Raw genomic sequence first — 19,895 nt, 5'->3', positions numbered from 1 at the left:
CACATCCGTAGCCTACAAACATTGTGAGTGTGGTACAGCATCTGTCAGATTTGAGTAGAAACTGATCACAGCAAAAGTAGTTGATACAGTCAGTGACATGTGTGAACAGTGACAGAGCTATTCATCTGACATATACTGTTTCCACTATACAGTAGCCAAGATACGGTTATGCACGAAATGGTCAATAAGGTATATCGTTGATTGGCAAATTTCAATAGGCGGCGCACTTCACTGAGGCATGCTGGGATATACCAAAGGGAGCAAAAACCACTTCCGTGTTCGCGATCGGTATACACGTAGCGTCACCTTAGAGATAATTGTCAACAACTATGAACGCTACTAAAATACAAAGGTTTCTTGATATGAAAAATGACGATTTAAAGCATTTTTTGAGGATCAGAGGTGTTGTTGTAGGTGTTGAAAGGCACCAGGAACTTGCTGAAAAAGCATACTGGGCGGAAAAACTTGGATTAATCGCGAAACCTTCAGACAAGGACGCTGAGAATGACATCGAGAATTCCAAAGAAAGGAAGCTTGTATATACTTGACGGTGGTATGGTACGGTTACCTCGACCAGAATCTCTAACAATTGGTTGGGAAGCATCCCCAGTCAGTTTACCTGATACAACAATTAAGGGCCCATATCGAAAGTTACATTAGAACTGGTGAGCTAATAAACATGATGGTGTAATAAAAATAATAATTATAATGAACAAATATGTTAAAAAATAGAAATATGTTACATTAGACTATATAGGCCTAGGTCCTAGTAGTAGCTTCCTCTGGTTGGCCTATTTACCCCCATGTTTCCTCATATGTCTAACATATTATAAATATAAAAAAGTGATTTTGAACCCCATCTACTTTTAGATGTTAATTTTTAACCAAAATAACTGATAATTTGGTTATAATATTTGTGTATTCGGATGGTAAATTTTGTAATTTTTGTTACTGGTGTAATAGGCCATCAGCTGAAGCTCAAAATGTGGCTGTAAAATCAGTTTCGTTCCAGCAACACCGGGTCTAGACTTTTAATGCATTTTTGGGTAGTTTAATGCATCACAAACATTATATCAAAAGTTCTCCAAAAAATTTCCTGCAGTATTTTTGTAACGCACCCTTGAAATTGGGTATGTTATGTAGACATTACGTGCTATGATGCTATGTATTAGGAACACATGTGCTAACGTTAGATTTGGTACAGTGGTGCATACATACCACTCTTTTCTTATATGTTTAATTACGACTGATATATTTTGTTTGTATAATAATTGGGTCAGGGTTACAAGAATGGTGGAAGAGGATTCTGGTCTAAGGGTCAGTGAGGGTTGTTTTCAGGCATTACAAGTTGTGCCCTCCCCCCCCCCCCCCCTCCATTTTTGCCAAAGTGGTAAAAAATCACATTTTCAACTTTGAAATATGAAATACAATTTTTGCACATTATAACTTACAGTAAGGGTTTTAATTATAAAAATATACCACTTTTAATAAACTCAGATATAATGCTTTGTAATAAATCAAATATTTTTAGATTTTCCCCCTATGTTATGAATGAATTTCGTCTGTGCATGTATGCGTAAATATACACATATAATGAAAAGTTCCTCTCCATAATTGTTACACTCCCCATCCAAACTGTTTTACACATGTGACCCCCTCCCCCTCTACTTTACATACATGTAGCTAAATCCCTAGTTACAGTGAGATGTGCCAATGCCCCAAGACCAGTGAGTTATTTCTTTTGTATAAATCAAGTTGGCACACTAAGACATCATGGCATATCGTAGATGTGAAATAAAGTTAGTCGGTATATATCCGTTACCTTAGTACTCTTTCTACAGTCTTCTGCAAAACTAGGTACTTTCTCCATGTTACAGAAACGACATGTTTATAATTCGTATTCCTGCAAAAAGTGTTTCCAAGGGAGTTAACGTATAAAAGAAAAGATCGACAAGGTTTCGAATGGTATTTTGAATAATACTAGTTCTATATTCTACAAATAATATGAATAATAAAGGTGAATGGTACAAATAAGTGAATAACGAAGACAGTTAACTTAAGCCCCAGATAGAAAGAAATAATGTATCTATTAAGACTGGGTCGATACACTCAATGGTGTAGTAGAGCTGGGAATTTGCAATGATTCAAGATACAGGTTCTTCATCAAAAGGCGCGACGAGGAATTAATAAGTGATTAAAAGTTCATCCAAGGACAGTTGTACTAGTTATAACAGGATCCACTTCAATTCACTGCATGGAAGTCAGATATGGTATGGAAAAAGGAAAGTCCATTCCGTAGTAGAGGTGAAGATAATTAGATGAAATAAAAGTCACTAAAGACTTGAATATCCTTCAGTCAAACCTTGAACAGATGCACAAAACGTGTTAACAATATGAATAAAACAGGTAACGAAATGTTACGGCAAAACAATAAAGAACCGTGATATTGGAACAGGGTCAGGGGCGATGGTTCCCCAACAACAGTATATAAACCTCTGACTGGTTTCAGGACGCGGTATTTGCGTCATCGTCATCAGTAAATGTAGTTGTGAATATGCAAGAGGTAAAGCATGCCCATAACACCCTCCTCCCCCTCCCCTCTCAGCAAAAAAAGTGTGATTTGAAGAAAATGTGGATATTTATCATAAGGTGTCTGGTAGGTAGGGTAATCTACGTAAAACTACTAATAACTAAAATGAATATATGAATAAGATCATGTTTTCTGGTTCCTTTAAACTCTGGGGAACAAAATAATGACAACATGACTTTGAAAAAGTTAACCCTCTTCACAAACTTCAAACTTGATTAAAATTTCAGACTAAGATATCAAGATTTAACACCATCACAGTTCATCCTCCAAATCATCTTCCCCTGCATCAACAATCTCAACATCTTCTTGGAAGTTGCTGCAATTTCTATATTTACATAGGTCTGTACACGGTAGTTGTGCATTCATTCAGGAACATCTTCCTTAAGGACATTTGCCGACTCTACAGCTACTGCTGACACACTGAAGCAAAACATCTGGGTCAGGTGGCTTCGTCATCCAAGTGATTATAAGGTCATCATTTTCAAGTTTCCATCCATGTCCCTCTGGTGAGAGTGCATCAATCCTTTGCTGCAATGCCCAACTGTGAATAGCAGCCTGGTTGGTGCAGCGCTTAACATGCTGGATCAGAGCATCTTTTGTTGGTGGTAAACTCTGCTCTGAGGAGGAGATGAACAGAACACCTTGTACCATGAAATTGGATATTTTTGAGTCTCACATTTTATGATGGGGTACCAATATAATTACAATTCAGCTAGAAATATGTTGCAAATTACTTTAATAATTTCAATGGAAAGATTAACCTGATATTGCATCTCAAAGCGTTTAGAGAATTTTTTAATTTTCCTTGGGGGAGGACCCCCATATTCCAAAAGTCCTAGATCCACCCCTGAACACTCAATGAACCACACATTGAAGAGAGTACTTTACCTTTCAAGATCTGTATGTCTTCCTTGTCAAGAATTGTATCTAGTTTCTTCAACATAGAGAGTGGTACCTTTTCCCACATATAATAAATTGAACAGGCAATACACCAGAGCTTCTGCTTGGTTTCCTCGATCTTTTCCGTCAATTCTTCGTTTAAAATCATATGGGGTCTCCTCTGGAACTGTCAGTTTTCTTGCAGCAATGTGCTTGCTATCAATGAACCGCCTGTAACACTTATCGTGGAACCCCATCATACTATGCTGTTGAACACACGCTTGATCGTAGTAGGCCATGGAGTAATCAGTAGTACGGCGATATCACTGTCTCCGCCGCTGAGATTAAGCCAATCTTTAGCGCAGGAAGTAACTTTAGTCCATCGTTTATTCGTCAGTGCCCTGACTGCTTCAAATTTTACAGATTCAATGTGCACTGAGCACTGTATATTTCCGTGTGTCGGAGACTGACTAGCGCCCGTGGGAGCCGCCATGTTTGTTGTTTTCTACAAAGATTGCACACAGAACTCATGGCTCATTGGACAATTCATATCACATGGTACAGATATTTCACTGGCGCACAACTTTTGAACGTAAAACAGCAGGTTTCTTAACATACGCAATAAAAAATATAGTTCGATCTTTCGAGCGGAATTGCAAAAAACTGCAGGAAAGTACATGGAGAACTTTTGGATCATTAATCTTAGTTAATTTATTTATTCAATGCTGTAGAGAAATTTTAGACCCGCAGTTGCTGGAACGAAACAAGCGAATTTCGACCTTCAGCTGATGGCCTATAAGGTCTCAGTGCTTATATTTCTAGGCCCAAACACCGTCCCAATCCCAACTCAACAGCCATGTAACCAATTATTTTTTAACACTTTTCACATCCTTTCTAGTAGGAGAAGTATCGTGAATATCAGCAACATGGAAATCAGCCAGAACCATGTCGAATTCATCTTTTTATTTTTTATCAACGATTGCATTGTGTTATATAAATGTTGCTTAAGACACTGCGACATAAACATTGACATTTCATAGTTCCTCGTGTTAAATATTCAGCAATGGTGGTGAGTACTGTGAAGGCAACCCAATGGATCATGACAAGCAAAGTATTGGATGTGATAAATGTCAAACGTGGCATCACTATTCATGCGTTGGACTTACCGGCCTGGAACCTTTTCTAACTAAGCGGAAATCCACCTGGAAATGTAGAAAATGCAACAAACAACAATGAAAGCGCAAGAGATAAACCGTCATAGTTCAAGGAAACAAAACTGATAACTTTATTCTATTTTTATATTATAACAGTTTAAGTGGTTCTTTTCAATATTAAAGTTAAAATTTTACATGCAGGCATGAAGAAAAAAAATGTGAAAAGTGTCATTAGGATGTTAAAGGGAAAGTGAATTGTTTTGTAGAAGCTGTTGTTCGTGTAAAAGGGGGAATAACCAGTTACTTGTTTATGCAGGAATAGTTCTTGTGTGTTAAATACCCTATCAGCCATGCAGATATCCCCTTTCTCAAATTTGTCTACAAGGTTTGTCATTTTGACAATCTTTTTGTCTGATGTTGAACCACCAACTGGTTTAGAAACAAAAGAAATTGCTCCTCCTGGTGTAATTCCAACCAAACACTTCAGGGTTGGGCAGGATTTATATTGACTGTACACCTGGTTGTTGGAAGCTGCAAGCGATGGTCGGTCTATTTGTATATCTATGCAGTCAATTATACATCGAACACATCCATGATATTTGTGAAAGGACTGTGGGTTGTATCGATAGGTTTCTTCTTGGGTAGGCCAGGAAATAAATCCTTCAAGCTCCCTTGCTAGAAAAGGTATCCATGTCAGGCTTGGGGCGATTACATCTGAATGTAATCGATTACGATTACTTGAGAATGTATGATTACGATTACGATTACAGCCTAAAGTTGAAGTAATCGATTACGATTACATTGTAATGTAATCGCGATTACAATCATAATTACATTGTGGTTACTTGCACAATCCTCTGCATATCTGTTTAATATAACTCTCTGCCGGGAAATAGGGCAATGAAATAGGGCAAAGGAAGGGCATTTACAGTATATACGGACAAAATTGTGGAAGTATATCTACAATTCCTACCAGGCATTACACATTTATGCCTTAACACGTTTAAGATGTGTAACCCATAAGTCCAGTAAAAAATACAGTTTAAACAGACAAAGAGTAAACAGACAAATACTAAAGTAAAACAAATGAAGATTTTCATGCAACACTATATTTTGTAAACTAATAATTTCTGCATAGCAGCAAAACTAAAAACTCTTTTACATTATAACACCAAAATAAAACTAAACAGCTTTGAAATGGGGCATTCCACAGTACATGGGACATGGAAGGCCAAAGTAAAAGTAAATTATTTTCATCAAAAAGTGGTCAACTCTGGTAAAGCAAATTCTGATCCACCAAAATACTTAATTTGCAGTGATTTTTTTTTAACAGAATAATTCAGGTGATAAAAAATCCTTGAATATGGCAATCAAATCCCCAGTAATTTATGTTTATTGTGCTAGAGAATTCTAGAAGCAGGAACACTTCTTTGGTCACATTAAAAGCCAATAGTAAGAATTAGTTTTAATCATTTCTACTAATTTTGCCCTTCTCATTCAAATTTCACTGTAATCATAAATGTAATACGATTACGATTACTTTGCCCTTGTAATCGATTACGATTACTTTGTAATTTTCACAAAAGTAATCGATTACGATTACGATTACCTCAAAAAATGTAATCGGTTACGATTACCCCAAGCCTGATCCATGTTGACAAAATCTGAGACACTGTGCTCTGAGCAAGCTTAAATCAGAATGCGATGTCATCCTCTCTTAAATTAAGACGAAGCTTAATCAAAGTCATAAACAATTCATCGTCAATCGACAAGATTCTCTTCTTTCCAGGCTTAGTCACATTCTTAATTTGGTAAGACTTTCATTGTTCATTGACTGCTTGCCGTGGAAGTACTGCAGATTCTGAGCATGTGGTCGAATTTGATCTGCAAGCCATTGAAAAACTTGCAACGTTGGTATGCCAGTGTACATTTTTACCAACTCATTGGAATGTGCTATATGTTGAATAGAAAAACGCTTATGTTGCAGCAAATTTTCTTCAAGTTCAGTAACGTCTTCCCTTGCCTCTACCTCTAAACGTTCATACTCCATTTGGGTAAGCTGATGTTCGAGGTCTGCTTCCTTTTTCTTTGAACACATAGTACAGGTAACTTAACTGCAAGAACAATCACAATTCTGACACGAATAATCATGATCTCCAGTGGATATGCGGAGTGATTCTGTCAACAATTCTACAGGGTCCACTTGTACCCCAATGTCAACAAATCCTGGTACGCTTAATGTTTTACGCTGCCTCTTTGGTGTTTGCTTCATAGGTGTTTCTGAACTTCGTTTAAGCTCACGTCTCTCTGGCTTTGGTGTCTCATCATAACCAGTGAGATATAATGTTGGATGATGGTTGGCCAACTTAAAATGATTGCTGCAAACTTTTGTGTTAGCTGTCACAGTATACTGTAGCTCTCTCGTTTGATAATCCGAGTCCAAATTCTGTAATATTTGGGATTCTTGCACTTGTGGAATTTTATTCCATTGACAGCATTGGGCATAATTTTCATCCTGTATGGAAAAAAAATGAAAGGTCTATTTGTAAAGTTTCTAAAACATTTTCAAATTAAAAAATTAACAAAGCAAAACTTTAGCCCCAAAATATTGGCTGCTGTCTCCCAAAAAATTTCAAATTTTTGGACCCCATCTCATACGCCGATGAGCTATAATTTTATATAACATTTTCTTCTCATTTCCCCAGCCAATGGATTATCAAACCGCTGTAAGCATCTCTATATAACCTTAGCTCTGTTAAAAAAGAATACTCATAGTAAACCAAACTTATCATTTAGGACCAAGTATTTTAAATTCTATCATTTCCTTCTTCTTTTGTTTTTTCATGTATTTTTAATTGTTACTGCGTTTTATGTATGTACATTGACTCTGTTGAAAATAAATTGCTTCCAAGTTTTCATTATCTTTAAACTGTATTTACTATTATGACCCCATCCCACATCGATCAATTCGCACATGTGAAGCCACACCAATAACCCTCCATAGGGTTTCACACTATGGTAACCTAGCTTTCCCATGGCCGTAAATTACCCCAAATTTCTATTTTTTGAAGAAATTTCTCACCTTTCTGGATACCTCCGATCATTATCACAACCATACACGGAATAGCGATCGCCACCACCCATTGAAATTAGTTTATTTCGACAAAACAATAGTACAATAGTTTGCTCTTTAAACACCCCGCGACCATTGCACTTGTAAACAAACTTGGCAAACTTTTGACAATACATAGCGTGGCGTTCTTGCCCCCTTTGCCTTCCCATCATGCATTGCGGTTTTTCTTGACAGCGATCAGCGATAGACCTTAAACAGCTGCCTTCGCATGGGTTTGATTATAATGTATTGGACTGCCTTGTAAACAGAAATGTGATATTTTGGTTTCAATATTCTATCCTTGATCTGTAATTAATGAAGCAAAGGTTTGGTGATAAAGTACATGTACATCTTCATGGACTTGTGATTATTTACTTCACAATTAGTATAACAAATTGATACTTTAGGCCATTGAGATTGAATGCATAAAAAGGTTTTAAGTTGCATAGGCCTATACCAGATTTATTTACTTTTGTTCATGTAATGGTCTCTCCATATATAGCAGCTCATGACCGATCTATCTTAAAGGCATTGAAGACTCGCCCCAACCGTGTGCTGTCTTGTGAAAAAGTTAGTTTTCCATTGCTTGCAAATGAAGTTTTTCTCTTGTCGCTTCAAAATGCAGATAGTAATGAAACGTGATATCTTTTTATCTTTAGCTGGACCTGAGATGTCCATTGCTGTATTGTTTGTGCACTGTACTGTGGGTATTGACTGAAGCACTGTACTGACTGTACACTAGTGTCAAAATACGGATGGTAGCCAGCTGTGTGTGTATTAGATCGATGGTGTTGTCTAACACTCCTGTTACACCTCATTCGAAACTAGGTCAGATTACTGGCATTAGACGTTTCATTTTGCGTGAGTCTTCACACCCTTTAAGTTTGATTTTACCTCCAATATCTCAACTGTGGAAAAAATATCCCAAATGAGGTACTGTAAACCTGTAAATTGGAGCGCCACTCAATGTGAATTAAGTGACAATACAATGCCGTTCGGCATCTCCCACATGCACATGTGGCTGCTTATTAGCATTGTTAAATAGCTGCAGTTTAGGCTGATCATAACTTATAACTCGACCCTCGCAGTCAATTTACTGTAGTAAGCCCTTTTCACAAAGCAGCTCTGTTAATCTTGCAATGGATCACTTCTCACATGTATCTATAGTGCTTCAAACAAATCAAAACTATTTTAGAAAGAGCCATGTAAAGGAAGACTCTGAGGAGCAAGCAAAAGATCAAAAATTAATACCTCCATAATTTTGATGTTAATCAAACACAGTTCTAACCGTCATGTTAAAGTTTAGAATGGTAAATTGACCTCTTTCAATCTTCACAGACACAAGTTTAAAATATATATCAAGATGCTGTTAGAGTCCAGTGCAGTTGTGGCTAATTCCACATCCCTAGTTCTGGTAACCGTGACAACAGGTCTAGTAGGACTATGGATTTGGAGTCAGCAGAAGCCAAACAAATCTTTCCCTCCTGGACCAAAGGGATGGCCACTAATAGGAAACCTGCTAGGTAAAACATTTTAATTCTCCTTTGCAGTGAATTATTGATCCAGTTAATTGGAATGCAAAATGCTATACAAAAAGGGCAAATTTGCAATAAAAGTGCAGTTTTTGTACGTACAGAATCATAGTTCTTTATAAGAGACCAAGTTCATAGTGTTCATGAACTGCTGTGGAAATTTACACTAGATTATTCCCTGGTTTGACCAGGAAAGAAGGATAAATGGGGAGGGGAGGGAAGGGAGAGGGACAAGGTAAAAAATGAATTGGTTTGAGTTGTAGAGGAAGTTACTTTATAACTTATGTAACAATTGATTTGTCGAGGAGAGTGTTGCAAAATTCTTTTTCCTTGTATATTTGGATTGTTGAAATCATTTCTTAAACTTCTCTCAATTGTTAACATTTCAGAATTTGCTGGAAAGAAAGCACCACACATGGTCTGTCTGGAATATGCAGAAAAGTATGGAAACATCTTTTCCCTAAGGATAGGACAACGATGGACCATTGTTCTCAATGGTGCATCTATCATAAAAGAGGCCCTCCTGAAGAAGGGTGTAGAGTTTGCTAATCGACCCACAAGCTACACAAGTATGTCATGGGTATATACAGTACTATCCATAGTCATAGTGATCATCCATTCAGCCATAAAAGCTCCAAATCACAAACTCAGGGGGAAGGAGGTGCGAGGGGGAGGGGGGGGGGCTCAGGATGCATATATACAGTGAATGAATATCTTAGAAATTGTCATTTCCCAACTGCCAGGCATATACTGATAGCATTGTAATAATACAGGTTAAATTTTTGTGACCATTAAACTAACATTATATAGCATATTTTAAACCACCTTCAAACTTTTGGCTTTTTTGTCTAAATGTCAATGACACTATGTGCCCCCTATAAATATACTTTGTTAGGGTGAAGCATGACTGTGTAAAAAGTAAGATATTCAGTTGTTTTTCTCTGAGATTTTGTACATGGTTTGAATGTGGATCCACTCTTATCGTCTGTTATACTCTTTATTTTCACTTCATGCCAGGCAATATCAAAGTACACACATGTGTCATGTGCTGTGGGGTTAATTTCAGTCAATTTTCAGTACAGTTTACCCTTCATGATCCTCGTCAACAATCTGCAGTGCTCAAAGTGCAAATTCTTTCCACCAGTTAAGTAGTTAGGTTTGGTTTTGAGTGTTTATTATTAAGAGTTATCATTTAAAAGTTGTAGCTTTTGTACTGTAAAGTGTCGAATTAGATGGCAGTTAAACCAATTAATCACTTGAACCTTAGATCATTTTTCCATTTTTCATATCTGATATCCAAGATATTTAACATAAAATATCTTGTTTTATTCTTCTTCATAACTCTTTCTCTCATCTTGTTTTTTGATTTTTTTAATTATCATTTCTCTTTTTATCGGTATAAAGGCATCAATCAGCGACAATATTTTAGTTTCATTTTTTTTTTTTTCAAATGTTACATATTTTCATTTTAAAGTTACATCTTCTTGTAACTACTACACTAATGATATCATGATTTCTTTTCATGCTACCCTTTAGTTGATCTTTTCACAAACGGAGGGAAGGACATTGTGTTTGGTCAGTACTCCCCAGCGTGGAAACTTCACAGGAAACTAGCCCATTCTGCATTCAGGTTTGCTTTATATATATATATATATATATATATATATATATATATATATATATATATATATATATATATATACACATATTCATTTGCCTTTGTCGTTTACCTCCATTCCATTAACATAAAGTCTGTTCAGGTATCTCTTTCGAGATCCGGCTTAAGGAAAATTACAAATGATTTTCGAGTTGGTTAGCATCATGTTTGATCTCTAGAGTAAGGCAAAATATGTCACCAAAAATACAGGTTTCAAATGCCTACAGTGAAATTACGACCTTCCTACCGGTTTCGAACCTCTGGACATACAATCAGCGTCCATGGCCTAGTTGGTTAGGGTGTCCGCGTACAAAGCGGGAGGCCGGGTTCGAATCCCGGTGGAGGCTGGAAGTTTTTTCACCGTTCTGGATATTCCTTCTCATTACGTTTTCATATACTTAACTTTAAGTACTGTAAGTACATGGATTATTTATGATTGGTAAAATAATGATATTGAATAATGAATAATGATCAAATACTGTCGGAAGATTGAACAGATGATAGCTTCCTGCCCCTGCAGTACTGTTTTGTAATCAGGATATGCAAATTAGGAGAATTAGTGTGACCCCTGACCTCCACTTAGGGTTAACCCTTACCTCCACCAAGTCCCTACTTATGCTCTTAGTAGGTGTTTAACAAGATTTGTTAAACAAGGAGGTGAGCAAGGGCCTACCTGTTTAATGTGGAGTGGGTCGGGACGGGTTAGAGGCTGATGTGTATTGCACATCATTTGTACTTGTACAGTGAGTACCAAATGCTAACTGGATTCTTGTAAATAAATGATAAGCGATGGCAAAGAGCATTCCAAGATATCTACTTCCCTCCTTGCTCACCTGTGTCCACAAAAGCGTAGCACTCTCATTCTACCGTGCCTAGAATGAACTGGTAACCTTTTAGCACTACACATACGTCCTGAGCTTTTTCATGGCTATAGGACAGGATGCAAATCCAGTGACCTCTGGGTTACAAACCCAGTGCTCCATCAACTGAGCTATCCAACACTGAGTTGTTGGTGATCCCTTTATACGAGGAATAATTTAGTGTTTAACATTTTGAAGGTTCTGAAGTTTGGCATGTAAAATAATATGCTAAAAAAAAATGCTCAAACATCTTTCCACTTGTGCAGCAACTTGACCACTTTCCATACATGTAGCATTTTGTGATATCTATGGGATACTGGATAAATTATTCTCTGCAATGTATATCCATTTTTTGGGCTGGCGGCACCAGTCAGAAGCTACAGTACCTTGCATACCATGTAGCCAGGGATTACAAGTTACCAGTTATTCAATACAACCCAGAAAGCAGTGCTCAAGTGGGATGGGATTTCAAAACAAATTCAGCTTTTCTATATATATATTATAATTATAACATAAAATTATTCGCCTGAACCGAAACCTTGAGTGGAAAATTTTTTACAATGGAAAAATGCAGAGAAATTTATGTCTAGAACGTGATTTCAACAAGTGAATTTGATTGACAAGCTTGTGGGCTTTTCAATAATCTAAAATCTCCCAGCCAGTTTTCTGTGATTCCCTTATAAAACAGCAAGTATTATATTTGTCTGCCAGAAGTTAAACTCGTCATTTACTGTATTTTACGGTAATTCTAGTTACTGTTCCCGCACAATTTCCTCTCTACGTTTCCTGTACCGGGTTTCCCGTTCACTTCCTCCTAGGTTTAATGTGCAACTTAATCGATTTAGTTTTGTTATGTTAGCATGTATCGACATTGACAGTTGTGTAATATCATTCATGTATGATATGTGTGGTCATGTAATTGTGTTCACTGGGACTGAGTATATACTTCACTCCTTGCTTACCAATCTCCCCACAACCTTAGCACTCTTGTTCTACTGTGCCTAGAATGAACTGGTAGCCATTGAACACTGTGCCCTTACTCCTCAGTCTACCCTCCAAAGTACCAGCATCGTACTGGGACTGATTCAATACTATAGTATATTCTAGTCTAGCAATTTTTTGCTTTGCTACTCAGAGTTTTGTGGACAGATCCACTCATCAGGCGATACAACAGTGCAATATTTATATATATATATATATATATATATATATATATATATATATATATATATATATATATACATACATATATATATATATATATATATATATATATATATATATATATATATAAACATACACATATGTATACATAATTGTTTGTCTTAAATTAACAGTACATAGAGTACATTTCTTAATGTGTTAAATTTAACATTCCTGAAAAATATACATAATGACAGATCATTGTTTTAGGATCATTGTTTTATTGTCCTTTTATAATTGCTCCATCATTGTGAGAAAATAGCCAAAAACTCAGTGATAAGTATTGCCACGTTGCAGAAAACAGCAGGCTACAGAGAGAAGAGCACTAAAATGAGGTCACTCTTAATTCTCATTAACAAGTATTTCATCACATGTATACACTCAATAGAACGATGGTATTTGCATTTCAGGTTTTAATCCATTGCAGACACTTAAGATGATGTTTACTTTACTTTTTGAATTTGCTCTGATTTCAAACCAGCTACAGTAGGAGGTTCTAGCTTTGCCGAACAATGCTTTACACCTTGTCAACCACAGCACGTTTCATACATGTCAAGTTTGGCTATAGATGGTACAAACTACATTTGCTGATTGTTAAATTTGCTAGGCTTAATTCTGCAACAGGCATAGCAGAGTTGCCATTGTTGGTGTAGTACTAAGGGATGGGAAGGGGGCATTGATAACACACATGAGTAAAATTAAAAGGCACAGTGCCTCAAATTAACTTCCAAAAGGCATTGATGGCAAAGTCTCTTGCATACTTGTATACATTTTCTCAAGTGTTCCACCTGTTCACTAGATAAATAAAATAAGGTGTTTCTTTTCTGATATCTTACAGGTTGCTTGACTAGGGCGTTGTGGTCAAGTGGTTCAGGCAGTGGACTTGTGATCTAAGGATTACAGGTTCGAGCCCTGGCCAGATCATTGCGTTGTGTCCTTGGGCAAGGCGCTTTATCTCCATTGCCTCTCTTCACCGAGGTGTATAAATGGGGACCTGCGAGGTAACTTGTAAATATAGTTGCGTGCGCCGGTTTGTGGCTGCACCCTATGGGAAGTCCCCCGGGGGACACGTGGTTGTGGTGCACTGTGGTGCCCCAGGAGAGATTGATTGAATTGTGCACACTTTGGTGTGTGGGTGTGACAAGTTACCAATGACCAGGGGTTAATAATTATCAGCGCACTGAGACTTAAGTGTGTATTTGCGCTTTATAAGAACTGTGTATTATTATTATTAGAGGCAAAAATATTAAGTATTTTTGCAAATCAACTATTTGAAATTCAAAAATACAGAGGGCAGCTAGAGAACACACCAGCCTAAATGCATTGTGTCATTTAGGGAGATCGGTTGTGTCTGCCTGTGATAGTCGATAAACATGTTAGTGGAAAGCTGAAAGCCACCCATGGATGAAAAGCTATAATACCATCGGTTGTGTAGAACCCTTCATTGGCTTGTACTGGGCCGTGAACAGCAAATTTAAGTGATCTTTTTTACTTACATTTGGCAAAAGTCTGTATTCAATTTTTCATGATTATGCTTTAAAAACTCTACTGTATTTCTAAGTTGTGTAAAAGTAAGAAGGCCTGATGTTTCGATCCTAGCAGGATCTTCTTCAAAGGCCTCTATAGAAGATCCTGCTAGGATGGAAACATCAGACTGTGTTACATTTACACATTCTCTTACACAGGCTCTTTAGTGGATAATGCAGTCTGCTAACAGTTCTGTTATATTTTGTATTTGTTTGTTCACTAATTCTCAGTTCCTTTTTGGAACGATTATTTGATATAGGACCTTGGCAACTGGAAGCAATGCTCGCTTTGAGAAGTTGGTATACTCTGTCCTCCCAGGGCTGACGGAATTGCTGGATTCAAAAGGTTCCGAGTACTTTAAGCCAAGACAGCTACTTGCTTCAACAGTATACAACATTATCGCCACCTTGTGCTTTGGCAAACAGTAAGTTTGATTTTGTTCCTCTTTCATTCATAGATATCTCGGCCATTTAAAGTGATTTTACAGGACAGGAACTGAACTAAATGAAAATCTCTGGAAGGCAGATTACATTACAACAACAATTACGGATTACTTGATAAAAAGCAAATATTATACATAAATGTACTTTAATATCAGAATCTTATTTATACTCACTATTAAAGCAATTTATATTCTTTGGAAACAACCGACATTAATCCAGACGTAATCCAGTGTAGATCCTGTAATGTGTTTATTTAATTTCTATTACCATTTACTTGAATGCAGAAAGCTGTAAAAACAATCCACAAACAATGTGTATTTAAAAGAAGACTTTAGAATATATTAAGCTATTTAATCAGATTCATGATGCAATTTCCCTGCAAATGGCTACGACCATTCTTTGTTCGTTTTGTGTAGTCGCCGTTGCTTTGAGTGAACCACCACGTTGGTAAAACTAGTATGAAGTGAGAAACTAATGTAGAGGTTATGAGAGTATTACTGAACTTAGTAATTGATTGCCTTTTGGTGCTCTATATATCTTCAGGTATGATATTGAGGGACCAGAAATTAAAAACTGGATGAAGATGGCTACAGATGGAGCAGAGCTCCTTGGGAACGGTCTCGTCGCAGATTACATACCAGCCCTCAAACACATTCCCACATCTGGTCAGAGAAAAGCCAAGAAACTCATAAAGGATTTCTTCAACTTGATTGACAATGAGTTACAGGAACATCGTGAGCAATATAAAGGAGGTATACATATTAAAAACTGAAAAATATTACATTTGTGTATCATTTATTGTTTAGTTTTACATAAATTATTTTGAAGAAATGAGAGAGTAAGGTCAATTACTTAGTTTCCAGAAAATGCTTTTTTTAAACTTTTTTTGTGGCAAGCTCTTTCTTACAAATGAAAGCGCCCTACCTGTAGTTGCCATTTTTAGTTGTACTAGAATGGCCTACAATGAAGGAATAAGCCAGAATATGCAACAACTGTGTGGTCTGCAATATCATTGTTTGTGTCCATAAAACATTTATGCTGATCATAGTTAACATTTTCTCAGAAACAGCTTTAGTGCATTGGAGTTCCACCAGCAGATCCTAGTCATATACTTTGAAACACATTTTCATGTGGTGAATAATGTTAATACTTCTTAAAGAGAAAAATGTTTGTTAAAACTGCGATTTGATGGTGAAAATATCACATTGTGTATTATTTTTACTTTGTCAAATTTGACTCCAATGTGTTTAGCAACTTTTTGTTTTCACCGTTTTGGTTTAACTAAAAATTTACAAAAATAAGCCAGATAAAGGGATATCTACAGGGTCACTACTTAGCTCTTTTGGTCTCCATAAACACCAATGTCATTAACTTCATTCTTGACAGATTTTGTAGTTAAAGCTGAAGTAGATTGGTCTAGTGCTACCACATTCTGTACGTACCTTCAATGTGGATGAAATGTTAGTTTGTCAGACTTGTCTTAACTTTTCGATCTATTAAAGCTGTCAATTCAGCTAGATAAAGTTAATTCCTTTATGTTAAAAGTACACAAACTTATGAAATAAATGAATGGACAGCAGAATTCCACTAGTGGCTAATGAAAGGCGGTTGAACAAATTCTTCTCTTACTCATATTCTTTTGTATAAAATTAAGTTGGCCTGACGTTTCAATCCTAGCAGGAGGTTTATGAGCACAGTGAACACAATTGTGTTCACCGTGCTCATTAACCTGTCTGTATTTTGTGCATGTGTTTTGTCCCTTCCGTTACTGTTACTTGTCATTCAGCCACTGAAGAAGATCCTGCTAGGATCGTAACGTCAGGCCAACTTACTTTTACACATTCTGTTACACAGGCTCTCTAGTGGATAAGCAGTTTGCTAACAGTTTTATTTGATTTTTATTTATATTTTCATATCTTTTGTCAGGTGAACCAAAGGATTTGGTGGAGATGTTATTCCATGCTCGTCAAGAGATTATCAACGAAGGAACGGATGACATCAGCATGGTAACAGAGACACACATCAGACAGACAGTGGCAGACATATTTAGCGGTAATTAACCAGACTCATGCATTGACCCTCTTGCTCATAGTACAGAGATATGCAAGGTTGGATGCGATTTGTTTGAGCAATGGCCTACATTAATGACATTGCCCAATAAGACATTCAGCCACAACACTTATCCTGCGACAAATCGAACCACCACACATATCTTTCAACAATTAAACCACCACACATTGAACCATATATCTTTTCTATCATCAATACACTGTCTTTTGGTTGCCTGTTGATGAAGCAAAAATTTCTTTAGTTTGGGAAGTGTGCAGACTGATTGCATACTGGTAGCTTGATATGGAATGCGAAAAGGACCACAACATATGATCATGTTAATGATGATCAAATTTTATACGATCATGTACTGAAAACTTCCGACCATGTACTAAACATATACGATGATGTACTAAAAAACTAAGATGTACATCAAAACATATAGGATGATGTACTTAAAAACTAAGATGTACATCAAAACATATAGGATGATGTACTAAAAACGTAAGATGTACATCAAAACATATACGATCATGTACTGAAAACTTGTGATGATGATGAAAATGCGCAAGTTGCAAAAAAGTGGCGTATGAATATCCATTATTGTCGTTTGAATACGCGTATGAATATCCATATATAAGTGTCTCTTGGGGCGGTGCTTATATTGGATGAATACACGGGGTCGCTATCCTCAGTGATTATTACTCACTACCATATGTGGTGTTCTATATGTGAGTGCAGTCACCATACTTACATGCATGTGAGTGCAGTCACTATACTTACATGCATGTGAGTGCAGTCACTCTACTTACATGATACATACTTCAGGTGTATAATATTTGACACGCAGTTGCAGTATACCATATGTGGTGTTCTATTGTGCATTTTTTCCTTTTGCTCAGTCCTTTTTTTCCTCTCACATATAATTTTTCATTGCCAATGTTTCAGCTGGTTCAGACACTACCATCCTCACTATGCATTGGAGCATCGGAACACTGATAGAGTTCCCAGAAGTTCAAGAGAAAGTTGCAGAAGAAGTTGACAGAGTTGTGGGCAGGGGTAGACTTCCAGGGATCAGTGACCGTGATAGTCTTCCATACACTGTGGCTGCATTGTATGAAGTTATGAGGTACAGCTCCTTAGTACTTTCTGTCTGTACCTCATGCTACCTCAACAGATGTGGAGATAGGTATGGAGCTGCATTTCTTTTGTAAATGTTCATGTATTAAGTGCAGTCATAGCTTTTCTCAGATTAAGGCATTGGTTATCCAAGTATTTGATTAATGGATTGGTCTGATTGATTGGTTGTTTGATGGATTGATGTGTCTATTGATTGACAGATTGATTGATGGCTTGAGTGAGTGATTGGTTGATCGAGTGATTAACTAATTGCTTGAGTCATTCATTATTTGAATGTTTGACCCATGCAGTGATTGAATCATGGTTTGATTCATAGGTTGATGGACTGATTGTTTGATGTATCAATTGATTGATGGCTTCAGTGAATGATTGTTTAATTGGTTGATGGAGTGATTGACTAATTGCTTGAGTCATTCATTATTTGATTATTTGACCCATGCAGTGATTGAATCATGGATTGATTCATAGGTTGGTGGATTGATTGATTGATGTATCAATTGAGTGACAGATTGTTGGATGGCCTTAGTGGATGATTGTGTAATTGGTTGATGGAGTGATTGACTAATTGCTTGAGTTATTCATTATTTGATTGTTTGACCCATGCAGTGATTGAATGATGGATTGATTGATTGGTTGATGGATTGATTGATTGATGTATCAATTGATTGACAGATTGTTTGATGTCCTGAGTGAATGATTGCTTGATTGGTTGATGTAGTGATTGACTTATTGCTTGAGTCATTCATTATTTGATTGTTTGACCCATGCAGTGATTGAATGATGGATTGATTGATAGGTTGATGGATTGATTGATGTATCAATTGATTGAAAGATTGATCGATGGCTTGAGTGAGTGATTGGTTGATGGAGTGATGGACTAATTGCTTGAGTCATTCATTATTTGATTGATTGACCAGTGCAGTGATTGAAACATGGATTGATTCATAGGTTGATGGATTAACGTTTTAATGATGGCTTAATTGATTGTATGATGGCATGATTAACTGACTGATTTAGTGATTGATTGATTGGTTGATATATTGATGGATCGATTACTTAAGTGATTGACTTATTGTTTGACAAAGTGCTTAATTGGCTGATTGATGGAGTGATTGACCTATTGGTTCAGTGATTGACTGTTTGAGTAATTGACTAAGTAATTGATTTATTCAACAGATAGTTATTACTAATGTGTAAATGATGATTTGAGGCCTGTTCTTGAGAAGAGAAACTCCCGATATGTTATTTTCTGATGGTTCCAGAGGGTGCCTAGAACTACACAAGGGAAGAGGTTTAGTTGAGTCCTTGAAAGTTAGTAGTAAATTGTTTGTAATGATAATTCTCATAATAAATAGAAAATAATGCTTCATAATCCTCAACCATATTTACTTCATTCTGTATGAAAACTTGATGTCTAATGTTGATGAATGCTTTCCCTTTATTTATATATTTATTACAGTTCTTTATATTTTATTTTTGGTACAGGTGGATATCTCATCCCAAAGGATACATGGGTGCTTGTCAACCTTTACTCCATGCACTTTGATGAAACACTCTGGGACGAACCCCAAAAATTTAATCCACGTGAGGCACTTAAAATATTTAGAGATGGTCAAGTCAATCACATACAGTATGATGCTTAAAAGTAGCTCTGATAGTTTAAACCAGATTTGTGACCTTAAACTAGCTGTGAAAATTTATACCAGATTTTGATCATGTAAACCGACTGTAAGGATTTCAACCATATAT

General features: G+C 36.6%; 2 pseudogenes; one reads left to right on the top strand and one right to left on the bottom strand.

Moving 5' to 3' along the window:
* Nucleotides 1–671: 671 nt before the first annotated feature.
* On the bottom strand, nucleotides 672–7,908 carry LOC139959506 (uncharacterized; annotated as a pseudogene).
* LOC139959498 (steroid 17-alpha-hydroxylase/17,20 lyase-like) overlaps nucleotides 7,895–19,895 on the top strand; it is a 17,817-nt pseudogene continuing 5,816 nt past the window's right edge.

Source organism: Apostichopus japonicus, chromosome 19, assembly GCF_037975245.1.
Source record: "Apostichopus japonicus isolate 1M-3 chromosome 19, ASM3797524v1, whole genome shotgun sequence".
In the NCBI taxonomy this organism is placed as follows: domain Eukaryota; kingdom Metazoa; phylum Echinodermata; class Holothuroidea; order Aspidochirotida; family Stichopodidae; genus Apostichopus; species Apostichopus japonicus.
Note: the sequence above shows the minus strand (reverse complement) of the source record. Positions and strands in the feature narration are given on the sequence as shown.